This window comes from Maylandia zebra, linkage group LG12, assembly GCF_041146795.1.
Source record: "Maylandia zebra isolate NMK-2024a linkage group LG12, Mzebra_GT3a, whole genome shotgun sequence".
Lineage (NCBI taxonomy): Eukaryota > Metazoa > Chordata > Actinopteri > Cichliformes > Cichlidae > Maylandia > Maylandia zebra.
This window is the reverse complement of record NC_135178.1, coordinates 5265376-5287905: the sequence shown is the minus strand read 5'-3', so window position 1 is coordinate 5287905 and position 22530 is coordinate 5265376.

Below are 22530 nucleotides of genomic sequence, written 5' to 3'. Positions count from 1 at the left end.
TAAGGTCAATTTCAAACTGGAGGAGGGGCGGACTGACGCGCGCCGTTGATAGTGTCATCATTACGTTAATCCGAATAGGCCGCACCACTCCCGGCATACCATTAGAATAAAGGAATTATCGGCCCATATTAACGAAAAATAAGTCCAGTGTGAAACAGTCGCTTGGCGAGCGATCGGGTGGTTTAGCGAGTGTCAGCCTCTTAAGTTTAAGACAAGCCCGGCTGCTTTTTAAGCGACGCGGCGCTAGCTACCCAGCTAGCGTCAGTACACAGGAACTACTTCCGGTAGTTATACAAAATAAAAGCGTCCCCCATTATAATCCGCTATAATTCTCTTATTGTGAAGGGCAAGCGGGACGCCATACTTCCGCTGTGCGCGCCGTTGATATATACCTTGGCTTTACATTAATTGTGAGAAAACAAAACAAACAAATAACTCACAGTTGAGTCGATTGTGAGGTAGTGTAAAGACGAATGAATCGGCTGGGTTATTGCACGCTGTCAACTGGTCTGTAGTGTAGGATTTGTCGATATCTGACAAGTAGGCCAACCACAGGGACACAGCGGCCGCCTCGCATTACTCCCGACATACCACTAGAGTGAGCCAGCACACCACAAATGAAGTTTTCTTGTTCTCCATTCATTTCAATGGGAAAAAACTTGCATTAAAATATTCATATTTAAAAAACTATAGAAGTAATAAACACCAAAAGTCATAGCAACTCATTCCAGCTCCAGCCGCACACAATGATATATCATATGTGAACCTTGTCTCAAAACTGTGGGGCGAGTTAAGGTCCAAAATTTCAGGCGGAAAAAGAATAATAACTAGAAAAATTTGCATTTCCTGCGAAAATGCAGTGTGGATGCTTAAAGCTGAAGCTGTATGCAAAAAGTAGCTGAAAAAGCTGAAAAGTTGCAGAAATTGTAAAAACTTTGCAGAAGCAAAAGAAGTTTGCTAAAATGGAATAACTTAGCAGAACTGCAATATCTTAGAGGAAACATAATACTTGGCAGAAATACAATAGCATAGCAGAACTTTGCAGAAATATTGTAACTTACCAGAAACATGATAACTTCTCAAAAATACAAGAATTTAGGAGAAATAGTATAAGATAACAGAAAGAATATATTTAGCCAAAAATACTTAAACATTACAGAAACACTATGATTTAGAAAAATAATACAACAGAGCAGAAATATTGTGATTTACCAGAGACACTGTGATGAACTATGAATATTGTAATTTTAAATTAAGACTATGTTTTAGCACAAATATTATAATTTGGCAGAAATACTATAATTTGGCAGAAATACTATGTTTCAGCACAAATACTCTGGTTTAGCACAAATATTATAACATAGCAGAAATACAATTATATAGCAGAAATGCTATATTTAGAAAGAAAAATATAATATAGTAGAAATAGTATGATTTAGCAGAAATACTGTATTTAGCACAAGTACCAAAAAGTAGCAGAAATACTATGATTTAGCAGAAATACTATGATTGAGCAGAAGTACTAAGATGTAGTAAAAGTACTTTGATTTAACAGAAATACAATTATGGAGGAGTAATACTTTAAAATGGGAGAAATAGCCTAAAGGGAAGAGTATTTGTGCCATGGAGTGTTAACAAGAATGTGAGGTCCATATTAGAAAAGCTGGTAAAATCATAAAAGTTTGCAGAATTGTAATAAATGATGAATATGAATTACTGGTCTGTGACAGTGTATTAATTTGTAGGGAAAAAAACATGTTGACCAAGGTGGAATCGAACCCACGACCTTTGGTTTGCAGACCCGTGTCATTACCAACTGCACCACTTGGAAAGAGAGGAGCTGCTTTGAAAAACAGGGTGATGAGGAGTCAGAATTAGATCGCGGTGAGAGGCGGAAAACCCCATTTTTTGCAGTTACAAAACGTTGTGTAACTCAAACACTAGGTGGACTAGAAGCATAATTCTTCTACTGGCTGAATCAGTGGACTTTGGTGTACTTTGACTGCGATTTTCATTGCTCTTTGTACAACCGTCACTGAGATATGACGAGAGAGGAAACGGAAGACCTCAGATATGATTGGCTGACTGGGAAGCCGTGCAGGCCCTGATATGTGATATGTGTCTGAGTCCTCACAGAGGATTGGCTGCCTGGCAGAAATATATAGAAATAGTATGATTAAGCATAAATACTACATTTAGCAGAAATACTATATGAAGCACAAATCCTATAAAAAGCAGAAATACTATATTAAGCACAAATCCTATTAAAAGCAGAAATAGTATGATTTAGCACAGAATAGTAATAAGTTAAACAGAAAAATCGGAAAAGCAAAATGGACAGCTGAAAAAATGCTGAACATGCTGAGGGTCCCTCAAATATACTTGTTAAATGAAAAAAATCAGCAAAAAAAATATATAACAGCCACACAATCAGAAAGATGTACACATAAGGAAACACACATGCACAGAGAGAGACACACACAAGATCCAATTCAGTCAACCAGTCTAAATATATTGAATTTGAAGCTTAGAATGAGGTCATCCCATTGAAAGCCTTTCTCTCTCTCCCTCTCTCTGTCACACACACACACACACACACACACACACACACACACACACACACACACACACACACACACACACAGGGAGAGAGAAGTAAGTTTCTAGGTCAGCCTGGGAGCTGCTGAATTTGAATCCACCAATCAGAGAGGCTGTGCACTTTTTCCCGCCAAAACAGGTGCTTCTGTTTACACACGCAGCACAGAGACACACAGGATTTTTGCAGTCTATTTCTCATAGTGACGACTCCCCTCAAACAAATGACCATAATTTCCTAACCGTAGGGGCTAGAAGGGTCATTCTTACACCGTTTTGTTCAGAAGAGATGGGGGAATCTTCAAGTGTTGACAATTTATCATTAAAATATGAATTTTTAGAGATATATGACATGGATGACTTGTTGACTTAGAAGCCACGAATTCCCCAATATGCAAATTTGAATGCCTGGAGCCCACATACATGATTGGCTGGCTGGGAAGCTGTGCAGGCCCTGATTTGTGGATTTGAATTCCTCAGCCCTCAGATATGATTGGCTGGCTTAGAAGCCAGAAGGCCCCAATATGCAAATTTGAATGCCTCAGGACACATATATGATTGGCTGGGAAACCGTGCAGGCCCTGATTTGAAAATTTGAATGTCTAAGTCTTCACAGAGGATTGGCTGCCTGGGGACCTGGCAGAAATATATAGAAATACTATGATTAAGCATAAATACTACATTTAGTAGAAATACTATGTTTTAGCACAAATACTATAAAAAGCAGAAATACTATAATTTAGCAGAAATACTATATTAAGCACAAATCCTATAAAAAGCAGAAATACTATATTAGGTACAAATCCTATAAAAAGCAGAAATACTATATTAGGCACAAATCCTATAAAAAGCAGAAATACTATATTAGGCACAAATCCTATAAAAAGCAGAAATACTATATTAGGCACAAATAGTATAAAAAGCAGAAATACTATAATTTAGCAGAAATACTATGTTAGGCACAAATCATATAAAAAGAAAAAATACTATATTTTAGCAGAAATACTATATTAGGCACAAATCTTATGAAAAGCAGAAATAGTATGATTTAGCAGAAATACTGTATTTAGCACAAGTACCGAAAAGTACCAGAAATACTATGATTTAGCAGAATAGTAATAACTTACAAAATTACAAATATGGAGGCATATTGAAACACAAATGCACAGAGGGACACACAAACACAGGCTCTAATCCAGTCAACCAGTCTAACTATATTCAATTTAAATCCTACAATGACATGCTGCCAAATAAGGGCAGGGTCCTCTCTCTCCCACTAAACACACACACACACACACACACACACACACACACACACAGACAGACACAGAGGGAGAGAGCTGCCGAATTTAAATCCACCAATCAGAGTGGCTGTTTACATTTTCCCGCCAAAACAGGTGCATCTTTTTACACACGCAGCACAGAGAGGCACAGGATTATTGCAGCCTATTTCTCATAGTGAGGACTCCCCTCAAACAAATGACCATAATTTCCTAACCGTAGGGGCTAGAGCGGTCATTCTTACACCGTTTTGTTCAGAAGAGATGGGGGAATCTTCCAGTGTTAACAATTTATCATTAAAATATGAATTATTAAAGATATTTGACTTGTAATGCACCATAACTGAGTAGAGCGAAGCAAAAACTGCCTTGACTTGCCCTCAAACAACGCTTTCTAACTCTAAATCTATTTGGAGTATCGATATCATTCTTTCACCGTAAGAGACAGTAGGCTTTGGTGAACAATCATGGAAATTTTCAGGTCTCTGTGGAAATCCAACAAAAAGTTATGACGAGAGAAAAAAGTGCTTCATTTCCAGAGTTTGAAATCTGAAGAAATCTGAGCGAAGGACGAATTTCCTACCCTCAAACAAGTCCAACTCATTTCAGAACGGTAATAGGTGAGAAAGAAATTCTTGAATTGTGAGCGTCAGGAGTGTCTGAAGATATACCGGGACAAGCCTCATGTCTTAAAGTCGCTTCGTTAAGGAGATATGACGATTCGAATATGCCTCTCATTACAGAAATCCAGCGATGATTTTGAACAAGCTCTCCATTGACTTTATATGGAGAGTTTTGAGACCTTGTGTTGGTCTGAGCAGATTTGCCAAAATTCTATAAATCCCACAACAATGATAGTGACATTTTCTGAAAGCCAGCAAAAATACCTACGTTTTGATGTATAATTTGTGGAAGTTGAGTGAAAATTGAGCAAGTAGCAAGAAGTTGTTCGGACATGAAGTGAAAATTGCAAAACCTTCAGTGGCACACTGGAAGCCAAGATCATAGCAACCATAACAACGCATGTATTTTGTGAAAAATCACAATTTTGCAACTCAAAGCTTTAAGAGGCATAAAAGTAAAACAGTAAAAGATTTGAAAAAGCTGAATCATACCTGAATAGCCCAATAATTTGTGAACATTTTAAAGTTTGAATGGTTGCTCTAGGTGAAAGTATCAGGAAGTAGTTAAGTTTCAAAAACAAGCAAAATTTAGCAGAATTTTGGAAGTTTTCCATTCATTTCAATGGGACAAATTAAAGGAAAAAAGCTTAATATTTTAAAAAGTATAATAGCAAAAAATAGCAAAAGTCATAGCGCACATTAGCAGAAATAGCAGAATAGTTTAAAATTTGAACGGTGAAAATCGGCTGAAAATTGTGGAAGTAGTTAAGTGCCAAAAAAAGCACAAAAAGTGGCAACTAGAATAAAGTAGAATAAAGAATAAAGAGAAACAGGAACTCAATAGTGTGGATGCTTAAAGCATCCACACAACTAGAAAAATTTGCATTTCCTGCGAAAATGCAGTGTGGATGCTTAAAGCTGAAGCTGTATGCAAAAAGTAGCTGAAAAAGCTGAAAAGTTGCAGAAATTGTAAAAACTTTGCAGAAGCAAAAGAAGTTTGCTAAAATGGAATAACTTAGCAGAACTGCAATATCTTAGAGGAAACATAATACTTGGCAGAAATACAATAGCATAGCAGAATTTAGCAGAAATATTGTAACTTACCAGAAACATGATAACTTCTCAAAAATACAAGAATTTAGGAGAAATAGTACAAGATAACAGAAAGAATATATTTAGCCAAAAATACTTAAACATTACAGAAACACTATGATTTAGAAAAATAGTACAACAGAGCAGAAATATTGTGATTTACCAGAGACACTGTGATGAACTATGAATATTGTAATTTTAAATTGAGACTATGTTTTAGCACAAATATTATAATTTGGCAGAAATACTATAATTTAGCAGAAATACTATATTAAGCACAAATCCTATAAAAAGCAGAAATGGCATGATTAAGCACAAATACTACATTTAGTAGAAATACTTTGTTTTAGCACAAATCCCATAAAAAGCAGAAATACTGTACTATGATTTAGTAGAAAAACTATAATTAATCAGAAATACTAAATTTAGCAGAAATACTATATTAAGCACAAATACTATGAAAAGCAGAAATAGTATATTAAGCACAAATCTTATAAAATAGCAGAAATGCTATGATTTAGCACAATAGTAATAAGTTAAACAGAAAAATTGGAAAAGCAAAATGGACAGCTGAAAAAATGCTGAACATGCTGAGGGTCCCTCAAATATACTTGTTAAATGACAAAAATCTGCAAAAAAATTTATTACAGCCACACAATCACAAATATGTACACATGAGGAAACACACATGCACATAGAGACCCACACACAAGATCCAATTCAGTCAACCAGTCTAAATATATTGAATTTAAATCTTAGAATGAGATCATCCCATTAAAAGCCTCTTTCTCTCTCTCTCTCTCTCTCTCTCTCTGTCACAGACACACACACACACACACACACACACACACACACACACACACACACACACAGGGAGAGAGGACTAAGTTTCTAGGTCAGCCTGGGAACTGCTGAATTTGAATCCACCAATCAGAGAGCCTGTGCACTTTTCCCCACCAAAACAGGTGCATCTGTTTACACACGCAGCAGCACAGAGAGACACAGGATTTTTGCAGTCTATTTCTCATAGTGACGACTCCCTCAAACAAATGACCGTAATTTCCTAACCGTAGGGGCTAGAACGGTCATTCTTACACCGTTTTGTTCAGAAGAGGTGGGGGAATCTTCAAGTGTTGACAATTTAATATTAAAATATGAATTTTTAGAGATATATGACATGGATGACTTGTTGACTTAGGAGCCACGAATTCCCCAATATGCAAATTTGAATGCCTGAGACCACATATGTGATTGGCTGGCTGGGAAGCCGTGCAGGCCCTGATTTGTGGATTTGAATTCCTCAGCCCTCAGATATGATTGGCTGGCTTAGAAGCCATGAAGTCCCCAATATGCAAATTTGAATGCCTCAGGAAACATATATGATTGGCTGGGAAACCGTGCAGGACCTGATTTGAAAATTTGAATGTCTAAGTCCTCACAGAGGATTGGCTGCCTGGGGACCAGGCAGAAATATATAGAAATGCTATGATTAAGCATAAATACTACATTTAGTAGAAATACTATGTTTTAGCACAAATCCTATAAAAAGCAGAAATACTATAATTTAGCAGAAATACTATATTAAGCACAAATCATATAAAAAGCAGAAATACTATATTAAGCACAAATCCTATAAAAAGCAGAAATACTATATTAAGCACAAATTCTATAAAAAGCAGAAATACTATATTAAGCACAAATTCTATAAAAAGCAGAAATACTATATTAAGCACAAATCCTATTAAAAGCAGAAATACTATATTAAGCACAAATCTTATAAAATAGCAGAAACAGTATGATTTAGCACAATAGTAATAAGTTAAACAGAAAAATTGGAAAAGCAAAATGGACAGCTGAAAAAATGCTGAACATGCTGAGGGTCCCTCAAATATACTTGTTAAATGAAAAAATCAGCAAAAAAATGCACAGGGAGAGAGAAGTAAGTTTCTAGGTCAGCCTGGGAGCTGCCGAATTTGAATCCACCAATCAGAGAGCCTGTGTACTTTTTCCCGCCAAAACATGTGCCTCTTTTTACACACGCAGCACAGAGAGGCACAGGATTATTGCAGCCTATTTCTCATAGTGAGGACTCCCCTCAAACAAATGACCATAATTTCCTAACCATAGGGGCTAGAGCGGTCATTCTTACACCGTTTTGTTCAGAAGAGATGGGGGAATCTTCAAGTGTTGACAATTTATCATTAAAATATGAATTTTTAGAGATATATGACATGGATGACTTGTTGACTTAGAAGCCACGAATTCCCCAATATGCAAATTTGAATACCTGGAGCCCACATACATGATTGGCTGGCTGGGAAGCTGTGCAGGCCCTGATTTGTGGATTTGAATTCCTCAGCCCTCAGATATGATTGGCTGGCTTAGAAGCCATGAAGGCCCCAATATGCAAATTTGAATGCCTCAGGACACATATATGATTGGCTGGGAAACCGTGCAGGCCCTGATTTGAAAATTTGAATGTCTAAGTCCTCACAGAGGATTGGCTGCCTGGGGACCTGGCAGAAATATATAGAAATACTATGATTAAGCATAAATACTACATTTAGTAGAAATACTATGTTTTAGCACAAATACTATAAAAAGCAGAAATACTATAATTTAGCATAAATACTATATTAAGCACAAATCCTATAAAAAGCAGAAATACTATATTAGGTACAAATCCTATAAAAAGCAGAAATACTATATTAGGCACAAATAGTATAAAAAGCAGAAATACTATAATTTAACAGAAATACTATGTTTGGCACAAATCCTATAAAAATAATAAATACTATAATTTAGCAGAAATACTATATTAGGCACAAATCTTATGAAAAGCAGAAATAGTATCATTTAGCAGAATAGTAATAACTTACAAAATTACAAATATGAAGGCATATTGAAACACAAATGCACAGAGGGACACACAAACACAGGCTCTAATCCAGTCAACCAGTCTAACTATATTCAATTTAAATCCTACAATGACATGCTGCCAAATAAGGGCAGGGTCCTCTCTCTCCCACTAAACACACACACACACACACACACACACACACACACACACACACACACACACACACACACACACACACACACACAGAGGGAGAGAGCTGCCGAATTTAAATCCACCAATCAGAGTGGCTGTTTACGTTTTCCCGCCAAAACAGGTGCATCTTTTTACACACGCAGGACAGAGAGGCACAGGATTATTGCAGCCTATTTCTCATAGTGAGGACTTCCCTCAAACAAATGACCATAATTTCCTAACCATAGGGGCTAGAGCGGTCATTCTTACACCGTTTTGTTCAGAAGAGATGGGGGAATCTTCCAGTGTTAACAATTTATCATTAAAATATGAATTATTAAAGATATTAGACTTCTAATGCACCATAACTGAGCAGAGCGAAGCAAAAACTGCCTTGACTTGCCCTCAAACAACGCTTTCTAACTCTAAATCTATTTGGAGTATCGATATCATTCTTTCACCGTAAGAGACAGCAGGCTTTGGTGAACAGTCAGAGAAATTTTCAGGTCTCTGTGGAAATCCAACAAAAAGTTATGACGAGAGAAAAAAGTGGTTCATTTCCACAGTTTGAAATCTGAAGAAATCTGAGCGAAGGACAAATTTCCTACCCTCAAACAAGTCCAACTCATTTCAGAACGGTAATAGGTGAGAAAGAAATTCTTGAATTGTGAGCGTCAGGAGTGTCTGAAGATATACCGGGACAAGCCTCATGTCTTAACTTTGCTTCGTTAAGGAGATATGACGATTCGAATATGCCTCTCATTACAGAAATGCAGCGATGATTTTGAACAAGCTCTCCATTGACTTTATATGGAGAGTTTTGTGACCTTGTGTTGGTCTGAGGAGATTTGCCAAAATTCTATAAATCCCACAACAATGATAGTGACATTTTCTGAAAGCCAGCAAAAATACCTACGTTTTGATGTATAATTTGTGGAAGTTGAGTGAAAATTGAGCAAGTAGCAAGAAGTTGTTCGGACATGAAGTGAAAATTGCAAAACCTTCAGTGACACACTGGAAGCCAAGAGCATAGCAACCATAACAACGCATGTATTTTGTGAAAAATCACAATTTTGCAACTGAAAACTTTAAGAGGCATAAAAGTAAAACGGTAAAAGATTTGAAAAAGCTGAATCATACATGAATAGCCCAATAATTTGTGAACATTTTAAAGTTTGAATGGTTTTTCTAGGCGAAAGTATGAGGAAGTAGTTAAGTTTCAAAAACAAGCAAAATTTAGCAGAATTTTGGAAGTTTTCCATTCATTTCAATGGGACAAATTAAAGGAAAAAAGCTTAATATTTTAAAAAGTATAATAGCAAAAAATAGCAAAAATCATAGCGCAAATTAGCAGAAATAGCAGAATAGTTTAAAATTTGAACGGTGAAAATAGCACAAAAATTGTGGAAGTAGTTAAAGGACGAAAAACGAGCAACTTGAAGAATAATAATAATAATAATAAAGAATAAAGAGAAACAGGAACTCAATAGTGTGGATGCTTAATGCATCCACACAACTAGAAAAATTTGCATTTCCTGCGAAAATGCAGTGTGGATGCTTAAAGCTGAAGCTGTATGCAAAAACTAGCTGAAAAAGCTGAAAAGTTGCAGAAATTGTAAAAACTTTGCAGAAGCAAAAGAAGTTTGCTAAAATGGAATAACTTAGCAGAACTGCAATATCTTAGAGGAAACATAATACTTGGCAGAAATACAATAGCATAGCAGAATTTAGCAGAAATATTGTAACTTACCAGAAACATGATAACTTCTCAAAAATACAAGAATTTAGGAGAAATAGTATAAGATAACAGAAAGAATATATTTAGCCAAAAATACTTAAACATTACAGAAACACTATGATTTAGAAAAATAGTACAACAGAGCAGAAATATTGTGATTTACCAGAGACACTGTGATGAACTATGAATATTGTAATTTTAAATTGAGACTATGTTTTAGCACAAATATTATAATTTGGCAGAAATACTATAATTTAGCAGAAATACTATATTAAGCACAAATCCTATAAAAAGCAGAAATGGTATGATTAAGCACAAATACTACATTTAGTAGAAATACTTTGTTTTAGCACAAATCCCATAAAAAGCAGAAATACTGTACTATGATTTAGTAGAAATACTAAATTTAGCAGAAATACTATATTAAGCACAAATACTATGAAAAGCAGAAATAGTATGATTAAGCATAAATACTACATTTAGCAGAAATACTATATTAAGCACAAATCCTATAAAAGCAGAAATAGTATATTAAGCACAAATCTTATAAAATAGCAGAAACAGTATGATTTAGCACAATAGTAATAAGTTAAACAGAAAAATTGGAAAAGCAAAATGGACAGCTGAAAAAATGCTGAACATGCTGAGGTTCCCTCAAATATACTTGTTAAATGACAAAAATCTGCAAAAAAATTTATTACAGCCACACAATCACAAATATGTACACATGAGGAAACACACATGCACAGAGAGACCCACACACAAGATCCAATTCAGTCAACCAGTCTAAATATATTGAATTTAAATCTTAGAATGAGATCATCCCATTAAAAGCCTTTCTCTCTCTCTCTCTCTCTCTCTCTCTCTCTCTGTCACACACACACACACACACACACACACATACACACACACACAGGGAGAGAGAAGTAAGTTTCTAGGTCAGCCTGGGAGCTGGTGAATTTGAATCCACCAATCAGAGAGGCTGTGTACTTTTTCCCGCCAAAACAGGTGCATCTTTTTACACACGCAGCAGAGAGAGGCACAGGATTATTGCAGCCTATTTCTCATAGTTAGGACTCCCCTCAAACAAATGACCGTAATTTCCTAACCGTAGGGGCTAGAACGGTCATTCTTACACCGTTTTGTTCAGAAGAGATGGGGGAATCTTCAAGTGTTGACAATTTAATATTAAAATATGAATTTTTAGAGATATATGACATGGATGACTTGTTGACTTAGAAGCCACGAATTCCCCAATATGCAAATTTGAATACCTGGAGCCCACATACATGATTGGCTGGCTGGGAAGCTGTGCAGGCCCTGATTTGTGGATTTGAATTCCTCAGCCCTCAGATATGATTGGCTGGCTTAGAAGCCATGAAGGCCCCAATATGCAAATTTGAATGCCTCAGGACACATATATGATTGGCTGGGAAGCCGTGCAGGCCCTGATTTGAAAATTTGAATTTCTCAGTCCTCACAGAGGATTGGCTGCCTGGGGACCTGGCAGAAATATATAGAAATACTATGATTAAGCATAAATACTACATTTAGTAGAAATACTATGTTTTAGCACAAATACTATAAAAAGCAGAAATACTATAATTTAGCAGAAATACTATATTAAGCACAAATCCTATAAAAAGCAGAAATACCATATTAAGCACAAATTCTATAAAAAGCAGAAATACTATATTAAGCACAAATTCTATAAAAAGCAGAAATACTATATTAAGCACAAATCCTATAAAAAGCAGAAATACTATATTAAGCACAAATCTTATAAAATAGCAGAAACAGTATGATTTAGCACAATAGTAATAAGTTAAACAGAAAAATTGGAAAAGCAAAATGGACAGCTGAAAAAATGCTGAACATGCTGAGGGTCCCTCAAATATACTTGTTAAATGAAAAAATCAGCAAAAAAATGCACAGGGAGAGAGAAGTAAGTTTCTAGGTCAGCCTGGGAGCTGCTGAATTTGAATCCACCAATCAGAGAGCCTGTGCACTTTTTCCCGCCAAAACATGTGCCTCTTTTTACACACGCAGCACAGAGAGGCACAGGATTATTGCAGCCTATTTCTCATAGTGAGGACTCCCCTCAAACAAATGACCATAATTTCCAAACCGTAGGGGCTAGAGCGGTCATTCTTACACCGTTTTGTTCAGAAGAGATGGGGGAATCTTCCAGTGTTTACAATTCATCATTAAAATATGAATTATTAAAGATATTTGACTTCTAATGCACCATAACTGAGTAGAGCGAAGCAAAAACTGCCTTGACTTGCCCTCAAACAACGCTTTGTGACTTGAAATCTATTTGGAGTATCGATATCATTCTTTCACCGTAAGAGACAGCAGGCTTTGGTGAACAATCATGGAAATTTTCAGGTCTCTGTGGAAATCCAACAAAAAGTTATGACGAGAGAAAAAAGTGGTTCATTTCCACAGTTTTAAATCTGAAGAAATCTGAGCGAAGGACGAATTTCCTACCCTCAAACAAGTCCAACTCATTTCAGAACGGTAATAGGTGAGAAAGAAATTCTTGAATTGTGAGCGTCAGGGGTGTCTGAAGATATTCGGGGACAAGCCTCATGTCTTAACTTTGCTTCGTTAAGGAGATATGACGATTCGAATATGCCTCTCATTACAGAAATCCAGCGGTGATTTTGAACAAGCTCTCCATTGACTTTGTATGGAGAGTTTTCTGACCTTGTGTTGGTCTGAGGAGATTTGCCAAAATTCTATAAATCCCACAACAATGATAGTGACATTTTCTGAAAGCCAGCAAAAATACCTACGTTTTGATGTATAATTTGTGGAAGTTGAGTGAAAATTGAGCAAGTAGCAAGAAGTTGTTCGGACATGAAGTGAAAATTGCAAAACCTTCAGTGACACACTGGAAGCCAAGAGCATAGCAACCATAACAACGCATGTATTTTGTGAAAAATCACAATTGTGCAACTCAAAACTTTAAGAGGCATAAAAGTAAAATGGTAAAAGATTTGAAAAAGCTGAATCATACATGAATAGCCCAATAATTTGTGAACATTTTAAAGTTTGAATGGTTGTTCTAGGTGAAAGTATGAGGAAGTAGTTAAGTTTCAAAAACAAGCAAAATTTAGCAGAATTTTGGAAGTTTCCCATTCATTTCAATGGGACAAATTAAAGGAAAAAAGTGGAATATTTTAAAAAGTATAATAGCAAAAAATAGCAAAAGTCATAGCGATCATTAGCAGAAATAGCAGAATAGTTTAAAATTTGAACGGTGAAAATCGGCTGAAAATTGTGGAAGTAGTTAAGTGCCAAAAAGTGTACGGAAGCAACTGGAACTAGAAAAAATTGCATTTCCTGCGAAAATGCTGTGTGGATGCCTTACGCTGAAGATTTCTGCTGAAAAAAGCAGAAAAAGTTGAAAAAACAAAAAACATTGCCCTGAGCGAGATTCGAACCTGGCCTTTCTGATCTATAGGCGGCGTCTCACCTTACTGGACCAAACTGATTCTTACAAAGAAGAGGTGGAGAGACTGACAATTCTGGTGAAATTAGCAGAAGCTGCTTAGTATTGTGCTAATAAGAGGTGAAAAGGCTAAACATTTAGCAGAAAAGAGGTGAATCAGAAGAAGTTCTGCTGAAAAGAGGTAAAGAAGCAAAAAGATGAGTTGAAAAGAGGTGTAGAAGTGCTTGCTGAAGATGGCTGTATGTGTAATGACACACTGGAGAGTGTCAAGAAAGCAGAGCGCATGCAAGCAGGGAACATGTGTAGCAACTGTCACAGGTAGGATTCGAAACTCTGCCCCCGGGTCTCACGGCAGCTGCCCTACCCTCTGAGCCAAATGAGTTCTGGTCTCAAGCAAATATATGATGAGAGAGAAAATGTGCACTGTGGAGCAGAAGCTCAAATTAGCAGAAAAGAGGTGAAGAGGAAGAACTTTGTTGTGAAATGAGGTAAAGAAACTGAAATTTGTGCTTAAAACAAGTGAAAAAGCTGAACTCTGAAATCCTGCTAAAACAGTAGTAGAGGCTGATATTTTTCAGCTACTCACTGAGCCAAACTGGTTCTCACGTAACTGAAAAAAGGTGGAAAAGCTTAAAATTCTAATGAAAACAGCAGAAGAGGCTAAGTGCACTGTGGAGCAGGAGCTCTAATTAGCAGAAAAGAGGTGAAGAGGAATAATTTCTGCTGAAAAGAGGTAAAGAAGCAAAAAGCCGAGTTGAAAAGAAGTGTAGAAGCAGAAGTGCTTGCTGAAGATGGCTGTATGTGTAATGACACACTGGAGAGTGTCAAGAAAGCAGAGCGCATGCAAGCAGTGAACATGTGTAGCAGCTGTCACAGGTAGGATTCGAACCTCTGCCACCGGGTCTCACGACAGATGCCCTACCCTCTGAGCCAAATGAGTTCTGGTCACAAGCAAAGATATGATGAGAGGGAAAATGTGCACTGTGGAGCAGCAGCTCAAATTAGCAGAAAAGAGGTGAAGAGGAAGAACTTTGTTGTGAAATGAGGTAAAGAAACTGAAATTTGTGCTTAAAACAAGTGAAAAAGCTGAACTCTGAAATCCTGCTAAAACAGCAGAAGAGGCTGATATTTTTCAGCTACTCATTGAGCCAAACTGGTTCTCACGTAACTGAAAAAAGGTGGAAAAGCTTAAAATTCTAATGAAAACAGCAGAAGAGGCTGAGTGCACTGTGGAACAGAAGCTCAAATTAGCAGAAAAGAGGTGAAAACAGCAGAAGAGGGTGAGATTTGTGCTGATAAGAGGTGAAACTGCGGAACCAATCAGAGGTACTGCTTCTGTCTGCTTCATCAGGCTGTGTACTTGTATGTATTTCTGCCATAGACTGTTAACCAGAATCTGAGGTCCATATTAGAAAAGCTGCTAAAATCATTAAACTTTGCAGAATTGTAATAAATTATCAATATGAATTACCGGTCTGTGATAGTGTATAAATTTGTAGTTAAAAAAAAAACATGTGGGCCAAGGTGGAATCGAACCCACGACCTCTGGTCTGAAGAGCGGTGTCATTACCAATCGCGCCACCTCTAAGGGGGCGGGCGCTTTGAAAAAAAGGGTGATGAGGAGTCAGAATTAGATCGCGGTGAGACGCGAAAAACGCCGTTTTTTGGAGTTACAAAACGTCGTGTAACTCAAAAACTAGGTGGGATAGAAGCATAATTCTTGCACTGGGTGAATCAGCGGACTTTGGTGTACTTTGACTGCGATTTACATAGCTCTTTGTATCTCCGTCGCGGAGATATGACGAGAGAAGAAACGGCTTCATTTTCGGAATTTGAAAAATGAGAGGAGGACAGATTTCCACCCCTCAAACAAGTCTAACTCATCTCAGAACGGTAATAGGTGAGAAAATAATTCTTGAATTGTGAGTGTCAGGAGTGTCTGAAGATATACAGGGACAAGCCTCATGTCTTAACTTTGCTTCGTTAAGGAGATATGACGATTTGAAAATGCCTTCAGTTTCAGTATTTCAGCTCTGAGTTTCACAACCTCCCCATAGACTTTGAATGGGGAGTTTTTAGACCATGTGTCACTTCGAGGCAAATTGTGAAAAAAACGTAACTCTCACAATAATTATAGTGACACTGTCTTAAAGCCAGCAAAAATACCTACGTTTTGATGTATAATTTGTGGAAGTTGAGTGGAAATTGAGCGAGTAGCAAGGAGTTGTTCAGACATGAAGAGAAAATTCAGAACGGACGAGTGTGCAGTGGGAGTTAATTGCATAGCAACCATAGCAACACATGTATTTTCTGAAAAATCACAAAGTTGTAACTGAAAACTTAAAGAGTCATTACATGAAAACGGTAACAGATATGAAAAAGCTGAATCACACAGGAATAGCCCAATCATCTGAGAACGTTTTAAAGTTTGAATGGAGTTTCTAGGTGAAAGTATGAGGAAGTAGTTAAGTTTCAAAGACAAGCAAGTTTTAGCAGAATTGTAGAAGTTTCCCATTCATTTCAATGGGACAAATTAAAGGAAAAAAGTGTAATATTTTAAAAAGTATAATAGTAATAAGTACCAAAAGATATAGCAGTCGAAAGCAGAAATAGCAGAACAGTTTAGAGTTTGAATGGTAAAAATCGGCTGAAAACTGAGGGAGTAGTTAAGCGGCAAAGAAACGGAGCAACTAGAATAATAAAGGATAAAGAATAAAGAGAAACAGGATCTCAATAGTGTGGATGCCTACGGCATCCACCCAATTTGCATTTCCTGCGAAAATGCAGTGTGGATGCTTAAAGCTGAAGCTGTATGCAAAAAGTAGCTGAAAAAGCTGAAAAGTTGCAGAAATTGTAAAAACTTTGCAGAAGCAAAAGAAGTTTGCTAAAATGGAATAACTTAGCAGAACTGCAATATCTTAGAGGAAACATAATACTTGGCAGAAATACAATAGCATAGCAGAATTTAGCAGAAATATTGTAACTTACCAGAAACATGATAACTTCTCAAAAATACAAGAATTTAGGAGAAATAGTATAAGATAACAGAAAGAATATATTTAGCCAAAAATACTTAAACATTACAGAAACACTATGATTTAGAAAAATAGTACAACAGAGCAGAAATATTGTGATTTACCAGAGACACTGTGATGAACTATGAATATTGTAATTTTAAATTGAGACTATGTTTTAGCACAAATATTATAATTTGGCAGAAATACTATAATTTAGCAGAAATACTATATTAAGCACAAATCCTATAAAAAGCAGAAATGGTATGATTAAGCACAAATACTACATTTAGTAGAAATACTTTGTTTTAGCACAAATCCCATAAAAAGCAGAAATACTGTACTATGATTTAGTAGAAATACTAAATTTAGCAGAAATACTATATTAAGCACAAATACTATGAAAAGCAGAAATAGTATGATTAAGCATAAATACTACATTTAGCAGAAATACTATATTAAGCACAAATCCTATAAAAGCAGAAATAGTATATTAAGCACAAATCTTATAAAATAGCAGAAACAGTATGATTTAGCACAATAGTAATAAGTTAAACAGAAAAATTGGAAAAGCAAAATGGACAGCTGAAAAAATGCTGAACATGCTGAGGTTCCCTCAAATATACTTGTTAAATGACAAAAATCTGCAAAAAAATTTATTACAGCCACACAATCACAAATATGTACACATGAGGAAACACACATGCACAGAGAGACCCACACACAAGATCCAATTCAGTCAACCAGTCTAAATATATTGAATTTGAATCTTACAATGGGATCATCCCATTAAAAGGCTTTCTCTCTCTCTCTCTCTCTCTCTGTCACACACACACACACACACACACACACATACACACACACACAGGGAGAGAGAAGTAAGTTTCTAGGTCAGCCTGGGAGCTGGTGAATTTGAATCCACCAATCAGAGAGGCTGTGTACTTTTTCCCGCCAAAACAGGTGCATCTTTTTACACACGCAGCAGAGAGAGGCACAGGATTATTGCAGCCTATTTCTCATAGTTAGGACTCCCCTCAAACAAATGACCGTAATTTCCTAACCGTAGGGGCTAGAACGGTCATTCTTACACCGTTTTGTTCAGAAGAGATGGGGGAATCTTCAAGTGTTGACAATTTAATATTAAAATATGAATTTTTAGAGATATATGACATGGATGACTTGTTGACTTAGAAGCCACGAATTCCCCAATATGCAAATATGAATACCTGGAGCCCACATACATGATTGGCTGGCTGGGAAGCTGTGCAGGCCCTGATTTGTGGATTTGAATTCCTCAGCCCTCAGATATGATTGGCTGGCTTAGAAGCCATGAAGGCCCCAATATGCAAATTTGAATGCCTCAGGACACATATATGATTGGCTGGGAAGCCGTGCAGGCCCTGATTTGAAAATTTGAATTTCTCAGTCCTCACAGAGGATTGGCTGCCTGGGGACCTGGCAGAAATATATAGAAATACTATGATTAAGCATAAATACTACATTTAGTAGAAATACTATGTTTTAGCACAAATACTATAAAAAGCAGAAATACTATAATTTAGCAGAAATACTATATTAAGCACAAATCCTATAAAAAGCAGAAATACCATATTAAGCACAAATTCTATAAAAAGCAGAAATACTATATTAAGCACAAATTCTATAAAAAGCAGAAATACTATATTAAGCACAAATCCTATAAAAAGCAGAAATACTATATTAAGCACAAATCTTATAAAATAGCAGAAACAGTATGATTTAGCACAATAGTAATAAGTTAAACAGAAAAATTGGAAAAGCAAAATGGACAGCTGAAAAAATGCTGAACATGCTGAGGGTCCCTCAAATATACTTGTTAAATGAAAAAATCAGCAAAAAAATGCACAGGGAGAGAGAAGTAAGTTTCTAGGTCAGCCTGGGAGCTGCTGAATTTGAATCCACCAATCAGAGAGCCTGTGCACTTTTTCCCGCCAAAACATGTGCCTCTTTTTACACACGCAGCACAGAGAGGCACAGGATTATTGCAGCCTATTTCTCATAGTGAGGACTCCCCTCAAACAAATGACCATAATTTCCAAACCGTAGGGGCTAGAGCGGTCATTCTTACACCGTTTTGTTCAGAAGAGATGGGGGAATCTTCCAGTGTTTACAATTCATCATTAAAATATGAATTATTAAAGATATTTGACTTCTAATGCACCATAACTGAGTAGAGCGAAGCAAAAACTGCCTTGACTTGCCCTCAAACAACGCTTTGTGACTTGAAATCTATTTGGAGTATCGATATCATTCTTTCACCGTAAGAGACAGCAGGCTTTGGTGAACAATCATGGAAATTTTCAGGTCTCTGTGGAAATCCAACAAAAAGTTATGACGAGAGAAAAAAGTGGTTCATTTCCACAGTTTGAAATCTGAAGAAATCTGAGCGAAGGACGAATTTCCTACCCTCAAACAAGTCCAACTCATTTCAGAACGGTAATAGGTGAGAAAGAAATTCTTGAATTGTGAGCGTCAGGGGTGTCTGAAGATATTCGGGGACAAGCCTCATGTCTTAACTTTGCTTCGTTAAGGAGATATGACGATTCGAATATGCCTCTCATTACAGAAATCCAGCGGTGATTTTGAACAAGCTCTCCATTGACTTTGTATGGAGAGTTTTCTGACCTTGTGTTGGTCTGAGGAGATTTGCCAAAATTCTATAAATCCCACAACAATGATAGTGACATTTTCTGAAAGCCAGCAAAAATACCTACGTTTTGATGTATAATTTGTGGAAGTTGAGTGAAAATTGAGCAAGTAGCAAGAAGTTGTTTGGACATGAAGTGAAAATTGCAAAACCTTCAGTGACACACTGGAAGCCAAGAGCATAGCAACCATAACAACGCATGTATTTTGTGAAAAATCACAATTGTGCAACTCAAAACTTTAAGAGGCATAAAAGTAAAATGGTAAAAGATTTGAAAAAGCTGAATCATACATGAATAGCCCAATAATTTGTGAACATTTTAAAGTTTGAATGGTTGTTCTAGGTGAAAGTATGAGGAAGTAGTTAAGTTTCAAAAACAAGCAAAATTTAGCAGAATTTTGGAAGTTTCCCATTCATTTCAATGGGACAAATTAAAGGAAAAAAGTGGAATATTTTAAAAAGTATAATAGCAAAAAATAGCAAAAGTCATAGCGATCATTAGCAGAAATAGCAGAATAGTTTAAAATTTGAACGGTGAAAATCGGCTGAAAATTGTGGAAGTAGTTAAGTGCCAAAAAGTGTACGGAAGCAACTGGAATAATAAAGTATAAAGAATAAAGAGAAACAGGAACTCAATAGTGTGGATGCTTAAAGCATCCACACAATAATAAAGTATAAAGAATAAAGAGAAACAGGAACTCAATAGTGTGGATGCTTAAAGCATCCACACAATAATAACTAGAAAAATTTGCATTTCCTGCGAAAATGCAGTGTGGATGCTTAAAGCTGAAGCTGTCTGCAAAAAGTAGCTGAAAAAGCTGAAAAGTTGCAGAAATTGTAAAAACTTTGCAGAAGCAAAAGAACTTTGCTAAAATGTAATAACTTAGCAGAACTGCAATCACTTAGAGGAAACTGTAAAGCTGAAGCTGTCTGCTGAAAATAGTTGAAAATAGCTGAAGAAGCTGAAGAAATCAAAGTCAGTGTTTAAAAAGTTGCTGAAATTTTAATAACTTTGCAGAACAATATCAAGTTAAGAAAAATGTAATAACTTAGCAGAAATGCAATAATTTAGAATAACATAACTTAACATAACATAACAAACAAAAGTAGTGTAACCTAGCAGAAATAATATAATTTAGTAGAAAATTAAAAACTTGGCAGAAATATTACAACTTATCAGAACTGCTAGAAATTTGCAGAAATGTAATAATTAGGCAAAACTGTCAACAGATAACAGCTGAAAATGCTGAAGTAACCTCAAAGTTACTTGTTTAACTGTGAAAAATTACCAAAAACATTAGAAAAGGAAGAAAACGTGCCGGCAGATAAACTAATGTGGAACAAAACCAAGGAAAAATTGCGAGTTTGCACAGCTGGTGAAATCTAAAAATGGCAAAAAAACATAACAAAGGCAAGACCCACACAAACAACATTTAGGTAATAAATGCACAAGATGCTGCGGTCAGAGATTAAAACACCCAAAAATAATGTTATTGAAATGCCAAAAAGTGGCAGAAAGTTTAGAAAGTAGAAAACCAGTAGTAGAAAAGTAGAACATTCAAATATTTTTAGAAACATATGATACAAAATATTTACTCAGTTGTTTCCAATGATTACAATAATGGCATAAAGAAATAAAAATACCATTTGGGACAAACAGAAAAATATTAATAGAAAATGCAAATCAAATTGATCTAAAATCTATACAAACAATTGAAGCATCTGTTGGAATTGTGAACATATCCTTGTTTGCCATGTTTATGTTTATGGCCCTAAGATGCGCAGACACATGATAGGCTATTAACTGCAAAAATATACACATATATAGCAAGTGAGAGACAAAAATATATCCTCTGATTTGCTGGAGTTTTGTGTAAATACCATTTGGCAAGGATAAACAACATGTTCCTATGCCACATTAAAATTTTCATAAGCTTAATTTTTTCAATTAGTTTACAGTTTCCTGATTTGATGATAAATATGGTACCAATCTACAAAATACTGTCAAAATGAAGTCCACATTGTGATATATTTGAGGTGTGGAGAGTCACACAGCTGAACAATCGATTTGCATATTTAAAGAAACAAGGATCAAATAAAGAACATCGTTGTGGAATAAATTACAGTGAAAAATAATCACTGCTTTGCGTTAGAGAGTGACTTATGATGAGGTATTAATTGGCTTAACTTTACCTCTAACATCTTTTCACATAGTGCTGTGACCAGGCTGAAATCCATCATAAAGTAACTGTAAACAGTAGAACCATTAGCATGAATGTTATGGTTCTACTCTGATCAAAACTCAAGTCAGCTGTGTGACCTGATATAAAATGATAAAGAGGAACACATATAAATGGATGTGACCTTTATGAACTTTTCAAAATGACTTTATATGTCTGACCCATTATCTATATATATTACAGCAGCGGTCCCCAACCCCCGGGCCTCGGACCGGTACCGGTCCGTGAGTCATTTGGTACCGGGCCGCGAGAGATGAGGCTCAGGTGTGAAATGTATCGTTTTCAGGGTTTTTATCGGTTTTCAGCATTATTTTGTTATCGTTTTTATCGTTTACTCGGTTTTCCTGGGTCTTTTGACGTGTGTTATGAATAAATTTTCTTTTTTTCGGTACCGGTACTAGTTTTATTTTGTTATATTTATCCGCGACACCTTAAAGGCCGGTCCATGAAAATATTGTCGGGCATAAACCGGTCCATGGCGCAAAAAAGTTTGGGGACCGCTGTATTAGAGCAGATGTGGAAAACCACTGTTAGACCTACTCTATACTAATGTAGTTACTGACACCCCATACTAAGGCAGGATTCATACAAACACACATTATTTATTCTCTTAAACACTTTCTTTTTGCACATTTTTAGATTGTGTAATTTCTAAAAAGAATACATGTAATGGTTCAATAGATATAGTTATTTAAATGTCCATAATAATCACATGATCATTTTTGTACATCCTACAATCCAGGATTTAGAGCTTTGTGTCTGTATGAATTC